We start from the raw sequence: 14,415 nt of genomic DNA on the forward strand, positions 1-14,415 counted from the left end.
AAACACAGGGCTGCATGTATTCCTTTCAATTGGTATTTTTGTATCCTTTGGGTAAATAACTAGTAGTGAAATTGCTGGATCATAGAATATTTTTAACTTTTTGAGGAACCTCCATGCTGTTTTTCAGAGTGGCTGCACCAGTTTGCATTCCCACCAACAGTGTAGGAGGGCTCCCCTTTACACATCCTCATCAACACCTGTTTCCTGTATTGTCGATTTTCACCATTCTGACTAGAGTGTGGTGATAGCCCATTGTAGTTTTGATTTGTATTTCTCTGATGATCAGTGATGTTAGACAATTTTTATGTGTCTCTTGACCATCTATGTCTTCTTTGGAAAAATGTCTATTCCTGTGTTTTGCCCATTTTTTAACTGGATTATTTGTGAGTTTTTTTGGTATTAAATTTGATAACTCCTTTACAGAATTTGGGTACTGACCCTTTATCAGCTATGTCAATTACAAATATCTTCTCCCATTCTGCAGATTGCTTTTTAGTTTTGTTGATTATTTCCTTCACTGTGAAGAAGCTTCTTATTTTGATGAAGTACCAATAGTTTACTTTTGCTTTTATTTCCCTTGCCTCGGGAGACATATCTAGTAAGAAGTTGCTATGGCTGATGTCAAAGAGGTTACCACCTATGTTCTCCTCTAGGATTTTGATGGTTTCCTATTTCACATTTAGGTCTTTCATCCATTTTGGGCTTATTTTTGTGTATAGTGTAAGGAAGTGGTCCCATTTCATTCTTTTGCATGTTGCTGTCCAGTTTTCCTGGCACCATTTGTTGAAGAGACTGTCTTTTTTCTATTGGATATTCTTATTTCCTTTGTTAAAGATTAGTTAACCATAGATTTGTGGATCCATTTCTAGTTACTCTATTTTTTAGATCTCTTCTCACCATTGCATAGACATTGGAAGCTGTTTCAGATATATCTTCTTACATGTCATAATTTCCAAATCCCTCTTCTCAGTGAATGCATAAAGTATTCTAAAAGGAACACCGACTGGTCCTACTTGGAGCACTTCTTCTTTTTTGGTAACTGTTCTGGACTGAGTACTATAATTGACCCATCTGGATTGGAAATCCATCCCTGTGGCTGAAAACTAGAACCCTGAATTGATACCCTTATCAGTAGCACATGGAATGGAGGAGGAGACCTAAAAGGAAGGGACACAAAGGCTATTAAAAATATATAAGAGTACTTGATGTCCACTAAAGTTTCTTTAACCTATTTATAATGGATATGTTTTTTTGTTTTGTTGTGTTTTAAGATTTTATTTATTTATTCATGAGGGACACAGGCAGAGGGAAAAGCAGGCTCCTTGCAGGGAGTCTGATGTGGGACTCAATCCCAGGACTCCAGGATCATGCCCTGAGCCAAAGGCAGACACTCAACCTCTGAGCCATCCAGGTGTCCCCAGATATGTTTTTTTAGTCATAAATATTGAGATAGAGAAAACAACATCCCTTCATTGAAGATACAATTAATTTTCATTCCTTAGGTTGGCCACTTGAAGTGTAATATTCTAGTTGGAATGTCTGAGTATACTGATAGCAGCCCATGAATGACAAGATGTGAGCTTCTGCTGGGACTTTGTAAGGAGGTCAAGGCTGAAACAAACTTATGGTTTTCAAGTTAGGAAAATCAAACAATTTCTTTGACCCAGAAAGGGATTCACGGAGAGAACTAAAGTATCAACTCCTTCTGCGTTGTGTAGCAGAGCTCTGACCCTGCCCTGAATAGCAGGACTTTGCACACCGGGAATGTAGTGGCTCCCCCCATAATAGAAAGAGCCCATGGTAAGACATTAGCACAGTCTAAAGTAACCTTTAAAACAGATTTAAAACAAACAAATGTGTTCAGACCTTAAGAGGACTATCCTCTTGAAAGTTGAATGCATATGAAAAATATGAAGAAACAGTTCTTATTTTGATAATAAAAAACAAAAAGTGACTCCAGATAGATGTCAAAAAGCCAATTTATTAGACTACAGTGCAGTCATGCAAATGAAATCAACCAAAAAAAAAATTAAAACCCTGGTAGCCCTGTAGATCTAGGTAGCAGGAAGGAATAAACCATTTCTTCAGGAAACTGCTGCTGGGGTAGATCACCCTTAATCAGTGTTTGTGCTCCTGAGTTTATATATGTCAGGAAACAGTAGAGCCTAATGCTAGAGTATGCTTTCGCAGAAGACACATCAGAATTTGAATTCTGTGTCCTCACTTAACTTTGGCTCCTTGGAATATTTGTTTCATTTGTAAGATTGAGATGACAATAGCATCCAGTTTATGGAGTTGTTGGGCGACCCCATAGGGCTTAGATCGATGCCAGTGCACACTAACAAATATTAAGTAGTATTATTATATGATTTGGAGTTCTAGAAGGTAAAGTCCACGTGATGAAGCATGGTGTCTTGAATAGTGAAACCATCAAGAGTGCCCTGAAAGAGGAGAAAAAAATTCACAAAAGATTATTAAAGTACATGAGAGTAGAAAGGATAATGGAAGCTGGGAGGTAAAGCATAGCAATGTCCACTAGAGTAACCAATCCAGGAAATTTACAAATCCCTCTGAGTTCCTCACTATTTTATCAGATGTACATGATGTCAGGGTAGATACTGGACTTCCCAAAGGCAAGAACTGAAGTTTGGTGACATGTTGGCAGGGGTACACTGATATGGAGAAGGTCATCCTGGTATTCACGTCTACAAAAAGAATCAGTTTCAAACTGTAACTATGGACTGCAGAACAAACTCAGCCTTTGGCTAGTTTTTGTATGGCCTCTAAACTAAGAATGGTTTTTACATTTTAAAAGAGTTGTTTTAAAAAAGAGACAGAAGAGAATGGAAGAAAAACCATATGTGGCCTGAAAGCTTAAAATATTTATCTAGCTATCTATACAATAAGTTTACCAACTCCTATACTAAATTGTGTTTCTAGAATGTGAATCTGAATTCAGACAGACATGGCCTCTGCCACTTACTAGCTCTGTGACCCTAAGACTCCATTTTCTCATCTGTAGTATAAAGTAATAATAACTCTAATGACTGATGTGAAAGCAAAATGGCATGCTACACAAAGCTCTCAGAGTGGCTACTCATAAGAAGAGCAAAGTAAATAGCTATTTTTTCTTTTGTTTTGGATTCATGAGGTCTATTATACTTTCTATGCTCATACACAAAAATCTGGGACACAAGGAAGGCAATTCATTTTCAGATTAGTACGTGAATCAAATGTCTTAACTATGCTAGGATTTGTCCTGAAGTCCATAGTTACAGATTGAAGGTCTGGTGTGTGTGTGCGTGCACACACACACACACACACACACACATACACATACACACCCCTCATAGGGGACCTCATAGCAAATGTGTCATGTGGAGATGATAGAGTGGAAGGAGAAACATAAAAAGATTGCTTAGCTCTAGGTTTCTTGGGGAAAGGGAAATATAGCTGGAATAGATTACCCATGGTAAACACAGAGATGGCAATAGTGTGAATTATTGCTAGGACATCCTCTGAATGTGATCACTTGGCCAGCAAATGATCCTCACATGGCTTTAAAACATTAATGTCAAGAGCAGAAGAGGGAAAATATTAAGAAGGAAAATATGCTCTCTAATTAAAGCACTGGACCTGTCCCTCTGGAAAATGAAGCATAATAGAGTAGCTGAAAATGTGTGCCTTTCTGGACCCCAACTCTCAAAGGAGAGGAATGGGTGAAGGGACAAGCCTGAAGCTGCGAGTGGATAATGGAAGGATGAAGAGTATGCCTCTGTGTATGTATTTAGAATTCTCTTTACTAAGCCGTCACCATACTTTCAACTTTCAGATGGATAACTGCATTGGTTGCAATGATCTGGCAATGTTCTGGAATCAAAGTTTACAAATGATAATGCAAAAAGCAAAGAAAAATTCTTCCATCAAAAGTCTGTCAGGGAGCATGTTTACTGAAAGTCCATCTGGAGTCTTTAGGCTTATGAGAACTTACTGAGAAGGTAGAATTAGGAACCTTCTATATCTTGAAGCATGATGATAAATAACCCTTGGTTGAAGATTCATGTAACTTCTGGGGAAGTTGTGTGCACCATCAGAAGAGCCCAGAAAGCTTTGTGGTTTTGGATCTTCCTATCCCGTATCTTCTTTTAAACGACAAAATTTGTCCTGGAAAAAAAAAACAATTTGTGCAAATATGTTCTGATGCATGTAAGAAAAACAAATGGTATTTGTACAGTAGTGCAAGAGAGTTTTTGTTAACACATTCAAATTCCCATATATCTATCGAAGATGTGACCCTGTTCTTCACTTGTCTATGGTCCCAGTCAACACAGAAATAAACCAGAAAGCACTCTAGGCTAAATTGCTTTGTGTCTAAACTTTACTTGTTCATTGCTGATGTCTTGACTTTTTTGACAAGTTATTGAATGAAAATAAATAAATATGCAGTTGATTCTTCTGGGCTTACAAAGTTTAGTAAATGCTTATTTTACTTTTTGGCAGTTATGAGTAATAAATAAAGGAGCATCTTGAAGTAAGTTTTGTATAAAACTTGCTTTAGTTTTGCTTACACAAAATCCCTAGGAACCAGGAATTGAAATATGTTTCTGTATCTAAACTTTTTTTTTTCCTTTTATCACTGAGCACATTTATTTACACTTTTAGTCTAAGGCTGTTCTGGACTGTTAGGTTGCTACTTTGATTTATTTTGGTTTTCATTTCACAGTGGAAGGAAAAATGAGCCATTAAGCACTTGGCTTTGGACAGAAGATCTCCCATGATACTATGAATGACATGTCTTTCCAAAATGGACTTGGGGAAGAAAGTTTAGCAGATTACATTTCGGCTACATTCTAGTTTGGACAGCACACTTAAGATATGGAGCCTTGGAGTTTAGGAGCAAGAGAGTAAGGAGAAAGGGTTGTTCTTACTCTCTTTTCCATTGTCTAAATCAAGAAAAATGTGTCAATCAGTGTCACACACTGCTCTAAGGGCTTGGCATACATTATCTTATTTAAGCATTCACTCATTCATTTAACAAGTATTTCATGAAGGCCTGCCCTGTGTCAGGTGCTATTCTAAAGGCTAGAGAACAGCAGTAAATAATAATATTTCTGGCCTCAAAGAGCCAGAAGGGCATGGATAAAAAATAACAGAATAAAGAAAACTATAGCATTTGTTTAAAATTGTCATGAGTTTAGGAGAAAAACCAAGCAAGGAAGTGAAATACGAACAGCTGGGAAATGGGTGGATATTTTAGAAGAATACCTAAGAAAATCTTCTGAGAGGAATTTTTTTATGATTTTATTTACTTATTCATGGGAGACACACAGAGAGAGGCAGAAACATAGGCAGAAGGAGAAGAAGGCTCCCTCCAGGAGACAGAATGTGAGAGACTCCTAACTCAGGGAAACGAACAAGGGGTGGTAGAAAGGGAGGTGGGCGGGGGGTGGGGGTGACTGGGTGACGGGCACTGAGGGGGGCACTTGATGGAATGAGCACTGGATGTTATTTTATATGTTGGCAAATTGAACACCAATAAAAAATAAAAACATTTTTCAAATGAAAAAAAAAAAAAAAAAGAAGGCTCCTTGCCTGGAGCCTGATGTGGGATTTGATCCCAGGACCCCAAATCACGACCTGAGCTGAAGGCAGATGCTCAACCACTGAGCCACAAAGGTGCCCTCAAAGAAGGTGTTTTTGAGTAAAAACTTGTGAGAGGGATACCATGTAGATAATGTAGGGAAGAGTGTTTAGAGCAGAGGAGATGTCAAATTCAGAGGCTCTGAAGTGTCTGTAGACCAAGTGCATGGGAATAGCCAGGAAACCTGGAGAGAGTGAACAAATAGAAAAGCAGTGGAGGATGAAGTATGAGAGTTAAGGTGAGGTCAGAGGGCAACTCAATTCTGTTGGCCTTTATAGGTCCTAGCAAGGCATTTAACAATTCAATACATTACTCAGTGCTAACCACGATAAGTGTAATCACATAAAAAAAAAATGTTCCTACCATATAATTGGTTGTATGTCCTATGCTGTCCTTTTCATCTCCAGAACATTTATTATGTAACTGGAAGTTTGTACCTCTTAATCCCTTTCACCTATTCCCTTGCCTTTTTCTCCTCCCACCAGTCTGTTCTTTGTATTTAAGTCTGTTCATTTTTTGTTTCCTCCTTTGTTTTGTTTTTCTGATTCTGCATATAAGTGAAATCATGTATATGCCTGTCTTTGTCTGACTTATTTTGTTTGGCATAATACTCTCGAGGTCCATTCATACTGTCAGAAATGGCAAGATCTCAATTTTTTAAATATGGCTGAGTAATGTTCCATTAAATAGTTATAAATGATATAGATAGATCTCACATATTCTTTCATTTTTTGAGGGATACTTAGGTTACTTTCTAGGCTATTCTAAATAATGCTGCAATAAACAAAGGAGTGCATGTATATTTTCCAATTAGTGTTTTCATTTTCTTTGGATAATTATTCATTAGTGGAATTCCTAAGTCATGCAGCATTTCTATTTTTCAATTCTGAGAATCCTCCTTACTATTTCCCATAGTAGTTGCACCAATTTACATTAACCAACAGCGTACAAGAGTTTCATCTTCTCCATGTCCTCATGAACAGTTGTTATTTTTTTGTTTTTTGATACTAGCTATTGCAACTACTGTGGGGTATCTCATTGTGGTTTTGATTTGCATTTTCTTGATGAGTGATGTTGAGCATTTTGTTCTGTGTCTGTTGCCCAATTGTATGTCTTACCTGGGAAGATGTCTATTCAGATTGTTCTGCTCATTTTTAACTAGGTTATTTGCGGTCTGGTTATGAGTTGCAAAAGTTCTTCATAAATTCTGGATATTAATCCTTTATCAGGTATGCCATGTGCAAATGTCTTTCCTCATTCAGTAGGCTGCCCTTTTCATTTGTTGATGACTTCTCTTTATCATGCAAAAGCTTATGATTTTGGTATTGTCATTATAGTTTATTTTTGCTTTTGTTTCCCTTGTATCAAGAAACAGGTCTATAAGCATCATTTCTCAGGCCAATATCCAAGAGATTATTGCCTGCTTTTCCTTTTAGGAGTTTTATGTTTTCAGGTCTCACATTTAAGTTTTTAATCCATTTTGAGTTTATTGAGTTATTTTGTTTTGTTGCCATTCTTTTGCATGTGGCTGTCCAATTTTCCCAACATCATTTATTGAAAAGACTGCTTTTTCTCCTTTGTATATTCTTGCCTTGTTCATTGTAGAATAATTGACCATATAGGCATAGGTTTATTTGTGGACTTTCTATCCTGTTTCATTAATTTTTGTATCTATTTTTGTGCCAGTACTATACTGTCTTGATTACTGCAGATTTGAAATTTATTTTGAAATTTGGGATAGTGATACCCCCAGCTTTGTTCTTCTTTTTCAAGAGCTTTGGTTATTCAAGGTCTTTTGTGTTTCCATACCCATTTTAGGATTTTTTTTGTTCTAGTTCTGTGAAAAATGATATTAGTATTTTGATAGAGATTGCATTAAATCTGTAGATTGATTTGGATAGTATGGACATTTTAGCTGAAGAATTAGTATTAATTTTTCCAATCGTTTGATAATAGGTATTAACTCTTATTTAAATGTTTGGTAGAATTCACCTGTGAAGGCATCTGGCCTGGACTTTTGTTTGATGGAGATTTTTGATTACCAATTCAATTTTCTTTCTAGTAATTGGTCTGTTCAAATTTTGTATTTCTTCCTGATTCACTTTTGGGAGATTGTGTATTTCTAGGAATTTACTCATTTCTTCTAGGTTGTCCAATTTGTTGTCATATAATTTTGAATAGTATTTTCTTTGTATTTATGTAGTGTCATAGTTGTTATTCCTTCATTTTGATTTTATTTATTGGTGTCCTCTCTCTGTCTCTGTCTCTCGCTCCCTCTCCCTCTCTCTCCTTCTCCCCACCCCCACCCGCTGAGTCTGAATAAATATTTACTATTTTTATTTATCTTTTAAAAGGCCCAGCTCTGGATTTCATTGATCTTTTCTACTTTTTTTTTTTTTAATCTGTATTTTATTTATTTCTGATTTAATCTTTATTCTTCCTTCTTCTGGCAAGCTTCAGGCTTTGTTTTTAGTTGTTTTTCTTTTGCTTAGATGTAAAATTAGATTGTTTGATTTTTTTTTCTTCTAGTTTCTTGAGGCAGGTCTGCATCACTATAAACTTCCCATTTAGAACTGCTTTTGCTGTGCCATAAAGATTTTGGACTACAGTGTTTTGTTTTTATTTGCCTACATGTACTGTTTCATTTCCTCTTTGATTTGTTAACCCATTGGTTGATTAATAGTAGGTTTTTAGCCTCCATATGTTTCTGTTTCTCCCATTTTTTTTCAGAGCATCAAAGTCAGAAATGATGCTTTACATAATATTAATCTTCTTAAATTTATTGAGACTTGTTTTGTGGTCTAACATGATCTATCCTGGAAAATGTTCCATGCGAACTTGAAAAGAATGTGTGTTTTGCTATTTTTAGATGAATATTCTATGCATATCTGTTAGGTCCATCTGGTTTGATGTATCATTCAAAGCCAATGTTTCCTTGTTGATTTTCTGTCTGGATGATCTATCCACTGATGTAGGTGGGGCTTTAAAGTCCCCTCCTATTGTATTACTGTCAATATATCTTTTATATCTATTAATATTTGCTTTATATATTTAGATGTTCCTATCTTGGGTGTATAGATATTTATAATTGTTACATCCTCTTGTTGGATTGACCCCTTTATCGCCATGTAATGCCTTTCTTTGTCTTTTGCTGCAGTTTTTATTTTAAAGTTTGTTTTATCTTATATAAGCATTGCTACCCTGGTGCTTTTTTCTCTTTCATTTGCATGGGATATATTTTTCAATCTTTTCACTTTCAGTAAGTAAGTATGTGCTTTCATCTGAAGTGAATCTCTTGTAGTTGGTATACAGTAGGATGTTGGGGTTTTTTTATCCATTCAATCACCCTATGTCTTTTGAGCATTTAGTCCATTTACTTTTAAAATACTTATTGGGGAGCACCTGGTGGCTCAGTTGGTTAAGGGGCCAATGCTTGATTTTGGCTGAGGTCATGATCTCAGGGCCCTGGGATTGAGCTCTGCACTAGACTCCACCCTCAGCAGGGAGTCTGCTTTAGGATTCTGTTTTCTCCTTCAGCCCTTCCTCACTCTCTAGAATAAATAAATAATGCTTTTAAAAGAAATACTTATTGGCAGGTATATACTTCTTGCTATTTTGTTAATTGTATTGTTTGTTTTTGTAGTTCTTTCTGCTTCTTTCTTCTTCTCATGCTTTCTTCCCTTATGGTGTGATGGCTTTGTTTAATGTCATGCTTGCTTTCTCTTGATTTGTGTGTGTGTGTGTGTGTGTGTGTGTGTGTCTATTGCTGGCTTTATATTTGTGGTTACTATGGGGTTCATATATAACATATTATGTGCATAGCAGTGTGTATTATTTTATGGTTGCTTAAGTTTGAACATATTTATGTGTACTAAATATTACTCCCCTTGCCCATGTTTTTGTATATGATATCTTATTTAACATATTTTTATTTTGTGTATCCATGACTAATTTTTATAAATAGAATTAATTTTATTATTGCTTTTATGTTTTAATCCACATACTGTTTTTAATTGATTTTTCTATCTTTTGTATATGTTTACTTTTACCAGTGAATTTTTTCCCTTTCATAATTTTCTTTTTATATGGCCTTATCTTTCCACTTAGTGAGTTCTATTTGCCATTTCCTATAAGGCTGGTTCAGTGGTGACGAAATCCTTTAATTTTTCTTTGTCCAGAGAAGAAGAGAAACTCCTTCTTTCTCCTTCAATTCTAAATTATCATGCCACTCTTTTCTGACCTTCAACGTTTCTGCTGAGAAATGAGCTGATAGCCTTAAGGGGTTTCCTTTGTATGTAACTATTTTCTTTTCTCTTGCTTCTGTTAAAATTCTCTTTTTATCATTATTTTTTGCAACTTAATTAACATGTCTTGGTGTGGACCTCCTTGGGTTTATCTTGTTAGAAATTCTCTGTCCTGGGGAGCTTGGATGGCTCAGTCAGTTAAGTATCTGACCCTTGATTTTTGACTCAGATCATATCAGGGTCATGAGATTTAGCTCATGCTGGGCTCTGTGCTCATCAGGGAGTGTGCGCTTGAGATTCACTCTCTCCCTCTTCTCTCTGCTATTCCCCCCCACTCATGCTCCCTCTCCCTAAATAAAGAAATAAAACCTAAAACAAAAATTGTCCTTTCTGGACTATCATTTCCTCAAATAACTTTTCTGCCCCCCTTTCTCTCTTCTCCTTTTGAGATCTCTATAATGCAAATGTTGTTACACTTAATGATGTTGCAGAGTTCCCTTAACATATTCGACTGATTGATGGATTGATGTTCAGTTTTTTTTGCTCTCATGTACCTTGTCTTCTAGATTGCTAATCCACTGTCTGCATTGTTTGATCTCCTGTTAATTCCCTCTAGTGTATTTTCATTTCATTAACTGAATACTTCAGCTCTGACTGGTTCCTTTTTATATTTTCTTTCTTTGTTGAAGTTCTTACTGAGCTCATCAATTCTTTTTTCTAGTCTATTGTGTACTTTTATTGAGCAGTACTTTGAATTCTTTCAGGTATATTGCTTAGCTCCATTCCATTTAGCTCTTTTGCTGTAGTTTTGTATTTTTTTTTTTCTTTAGGGATATATTCCTTCCTCTCCTAATTTCATCTAAAAGTCTGCTTGTTTTTGTGAATGAGGTAAGATAGCTAAATCTTTTGGTCTTAAAAGTACTGACCTTGTGTAGAAGAGGTTGCATGGTGTCATACTGTAATGCTTCCTAGTAATGAGAACCAGGTACATGGAGAGTTTCAATACTGACTTTCTTAAGCATCCAGCTGTCTAGTCTGGAGCAGGGGAAAAGAAATGGCACCTGCCAGCACTTTTGTTCCTGGAAAAATCTCCTACAGTTTTCTGCTGCTCCAGCATACAATCCAAGATTGGTTAATAAATCTCCTTCACAGATAACCCAGGTGCTTTTCAAACTGCTGCTCCTCTGCTGTGTGTTGGGATGAGTTATTTAGTGTGCTGACTCTGTAAGGGTAGAGACTTGGTTTTGTGTCCCCCTCTGGTTCTCCTGAAATTAAGCTCACTGATTTTTAAACTCTGGGAGTTAAGCCCCACTGGTTTTCAAAGGCAAATGTTATGGGGACTTTTCCCCGTGTGATTACCCAGGACTAGAGGTGCCTGGTGTGGGATCTCATCCCCTTGTTCCTTTGTGCTTGTGATGTCCCTCCTTTTTGTGATTAGTTGACCCAGGAATTTTTTTTACCAACCATGTCTCTGCCTCTCCTACCCACTTTGATGCGGCCTTCTCTCTATGACTAACTGTGGAAGATCCATTCTACCAGTTCGGGTCATTTTCAGAATTTGTTGTATAGATGTAGCCATTACCTTGGTGTGTTCATGTGAAAAGATAAGCTCAGGATCCTCCTACTCTGCCATCTTCTGTTCCTGTAATTCAGTGCATCTAAAATATTTAATATTTATGTGTGAATCAACTGTATAGGGTAATATATAAACATATAATCAGTAAATATTAATTAATGTCTCCTTTGATTGAAAGGCAGATAATGCATATAGTGTGCCTAGTTTGATATTCATTCAGTGTACATAAGGTTAGATTGCTCTGCCACACTAAGAAAAATAATATACATTGTATACCTTACCTCTTCTTAAGCAAGCAGGAAGTTATACACAGTGGAAGCCAAGCAGATGATAGAAATTTGTGAAGCAGTAGGGGTTGGTAGAGATGCATGTCTACTTGGAAAAGACACTGACTCTGAGTTTTAGGCAATTGTCTCCAAATAGGAATGGAACCCAAAGATGCTAGATGTTCATTTTTGTTCTAATATTTTAATCTGAGATCATTGAAAAAATCCTTACTCAACCAACCAAAACACAACTATGGCCTACCAGTTTACCTATGTATCTAAATTTTCAAACTAAAAAAGTAATAAAAGTTAAAGATAACTTTTAACATAACCTAGTTCAAATATTCCCTCCATGCCTATTCACTGAGTGATCTTGGGAAGTTAATTAAAATTCTCTGAACCTCAATTACCTCAACTGTGAAAAGAATATAATACCTAAGTTTTAAGGGCACCTGGGTGGCTCAGTTGGTTAAGTGTCTGCCTTCCACTCAGGTCATGATTCCACGGTCCTGGGATCGAGCCCCAAGTTGGGCTCCCTGCTCAGCAGAGAATCCTCCTTTCCTCACTCTCTCTTCCCACTCATTCTCTCTTTCTCCCAAATAAGTAAATAAATAAAATATTTTGAAAAAATACTTAACTTTTAGAGTTGTGAAAACTGAGATAACATCTGTCAAGTGCTAGTGGTGATTAACAAATGTAACTTCCAAATTTTCACTCCTCTGATTGCTAGAGTTTTATCATGTCAACCCCAGTAGGCTAGATGTTATAGTATATATATATAGGTCATACTCCACGAAGAGAATGGTACAAAGTCTTTGTATATGTATTTTACATGCAGAATTTACTCCTCCTAGCTTTTAAGTAGGTACTACTATAATATCTCTTCACAAGTGAGAAAACTGAGGCAAGACTAAGCATTTTTCACAAACTCACAAAACATACAGAGAAGCTGGAACTCAAACCAAGTTTATCTGACCACAAAATAGAACTCTTAACCATAGCCTTCTACATAAAGTATCTATATATGTCAGTCTGCATCAAGAAAAAACAAAAAGTATAAAATTAGAGAATTCAGACATGAGAGAAGGATGAAAGAAAAAGTAGCAGACAGCAGCTACCAAAGTTAAGGGACTTTGTGAAGTCACTGTAAGTACTTCTGGTAAGCACAGTGTCATGGGCATAATACAAATGAGTTTTTCTTTTAATTTTTATTATTTTTCTTGAGCATCAAAGCAAGGTTTATTGAGTGATAACAAAGTGATAATACAAAGCTCCCAAGGAAGGAGGGGACCCGAGAGGTTTGCCTGAGTTTGTTGTTTTTAATATCCAAACTGAAAGTTTTAACTTCCTTTTGGGGACATTAAAAAAAGAATCCTTATAGAACTTTATCTCTGTATGTATCATAAAACTTAAGACATTTATTTTTTTCTACAAAGAAATCACTCTACAGCCAGCTTATCCAGCAGAAATATTTAGCCAACAAGGAGATGCCCACCTGAACTGAAACGACAGGTCAGAGCATTCTGGATAGCACAGCAGCTGAAGTAGAAGCAGTCAGATGGAATATACTGTAAAATTGTGCACACTGTATCTGGTTGCATGTAACATTGCAGTGTGTAGAGATTAGAGAGCTAAACTCATGGAGCCCTAAATTCCTTGAAGAACTTGGCAGGATTAGGTTTAGCTGTGGGTGTAAGTTAATTCACCAGAACAGCGAACAGACCTTGGAGGCAGCCACAGTCACTGAAAAGAGATTTTGATGGATGTCTCAGCCCTGGATGCATGGTGTTCAGGGGTGCTCATGCACTTCAAAAACAGAATCGGGCCAGAAGCTGAGCACGTGGCAGGTACTGTGTGGGTGTTCCCTGAGGAGAATATTTATTTGGAGTGGAGAAGGAACTAGAACTTGGAAAAGCTGAAGGGAGAGGTTAAGAAAAATATTTGTGTTTTTTTTTTTTTTCTGATAACTACTGGAGCAGGAGGAAGACGTGACACATGAGTGTTTTCCCATGGCAGAAGCTAATTCCTGTTCTAAGAGTGACCACAATGCTGAAGGGAATTGGGAAAAGCCAGGAAGACTTCCTGTTCCCTTGACCTCCTTGACCCTATTATGATGCCCAAACCCCTTACTCTTATTTGTATTATTCTTAGTGAATATGTAGCAATAATTCTTAATGTAGCAAATGCTATGCTAAGGATATTACATTCTTTATTTCACATTTTTACAGAATCCTCATGAGGTACACTCACCAATTTAAGTGAGAAAGCAAAGAGTCCAAAAGGTTGTCATTTGCTCAGAGTTCCCATCCAATAAGTGGCAAACAGAGTGAAACCCAGAATAATTTTACTTTACCATTCATGTTCTTTGCGATTCCTTATGCTGTACTTCATTTTCCTAAGACAAGAGAAATCTCTCTTTCAAATCTGTGACCTTATCAGAGATGCCATGTAGAAAGAGCATCAGCTGGGAGGTAGGAGATAGACTATGTTTTTTCTTCCTTTGTTTACCTGCTAGTCCTTATTAAGCTGTGGCATCTGAGGTCTCAGTTTTCTTCTCTATAAAGGAGAGACTTAAAGTAGGTGACTTTATAAATTATCCCAGTTCTGACATCACCAGTCCTCTCTATAGTGTGTCGGGTCAATAAATGGTGAGAGACACCAAGATGTGAAAAGAAGGGGATATATTAA

At 36.6% G+C, this 14,415-nt stretch overlaps 1 long non-coding RNA gene across 1 annotated transcript in view; it reads right to left on the reverse strand.

The window, feature by feature from the left end:
• Positions 1–2,041: 2,041 nt before the first annotated feature.
• The window catches only part of LOC111094606, a 43,458-nt gene continuing 31,084 nt past the window's right edge, over positions 2,042–14,415 (reverse strand). The window contains exons 5-6 of the long non-coding RNA XR_005354985.1: positions 3,992–4,164; positions 2,042–2,441 (exon numbers count right to left, since the gene is read on the reverse strand). This is a non-coding gene — a long non-coding RNA (uncharacterized LOC111094606). The remainder of the gene's footprint in view (positions 2,442–3,991; positions 4,165–14,415) is intronic.

The sequence above is a fragment of the Canis lupus genome, chromosome 2 (assembly GCF_011100685.1).
Source record: "Canis lupus familiaris isolate Mischka breed German Shepherd chromosome 2, alternate assembly UU_Cfam_GSD_1.0, whole genome shotgun sequence".
Classification (NCBI taxonomy): Eukaryota; Metazoa; Chordata; class Mammalia; order Carnivora; family Canidae; genus Canis; species Canis lupus.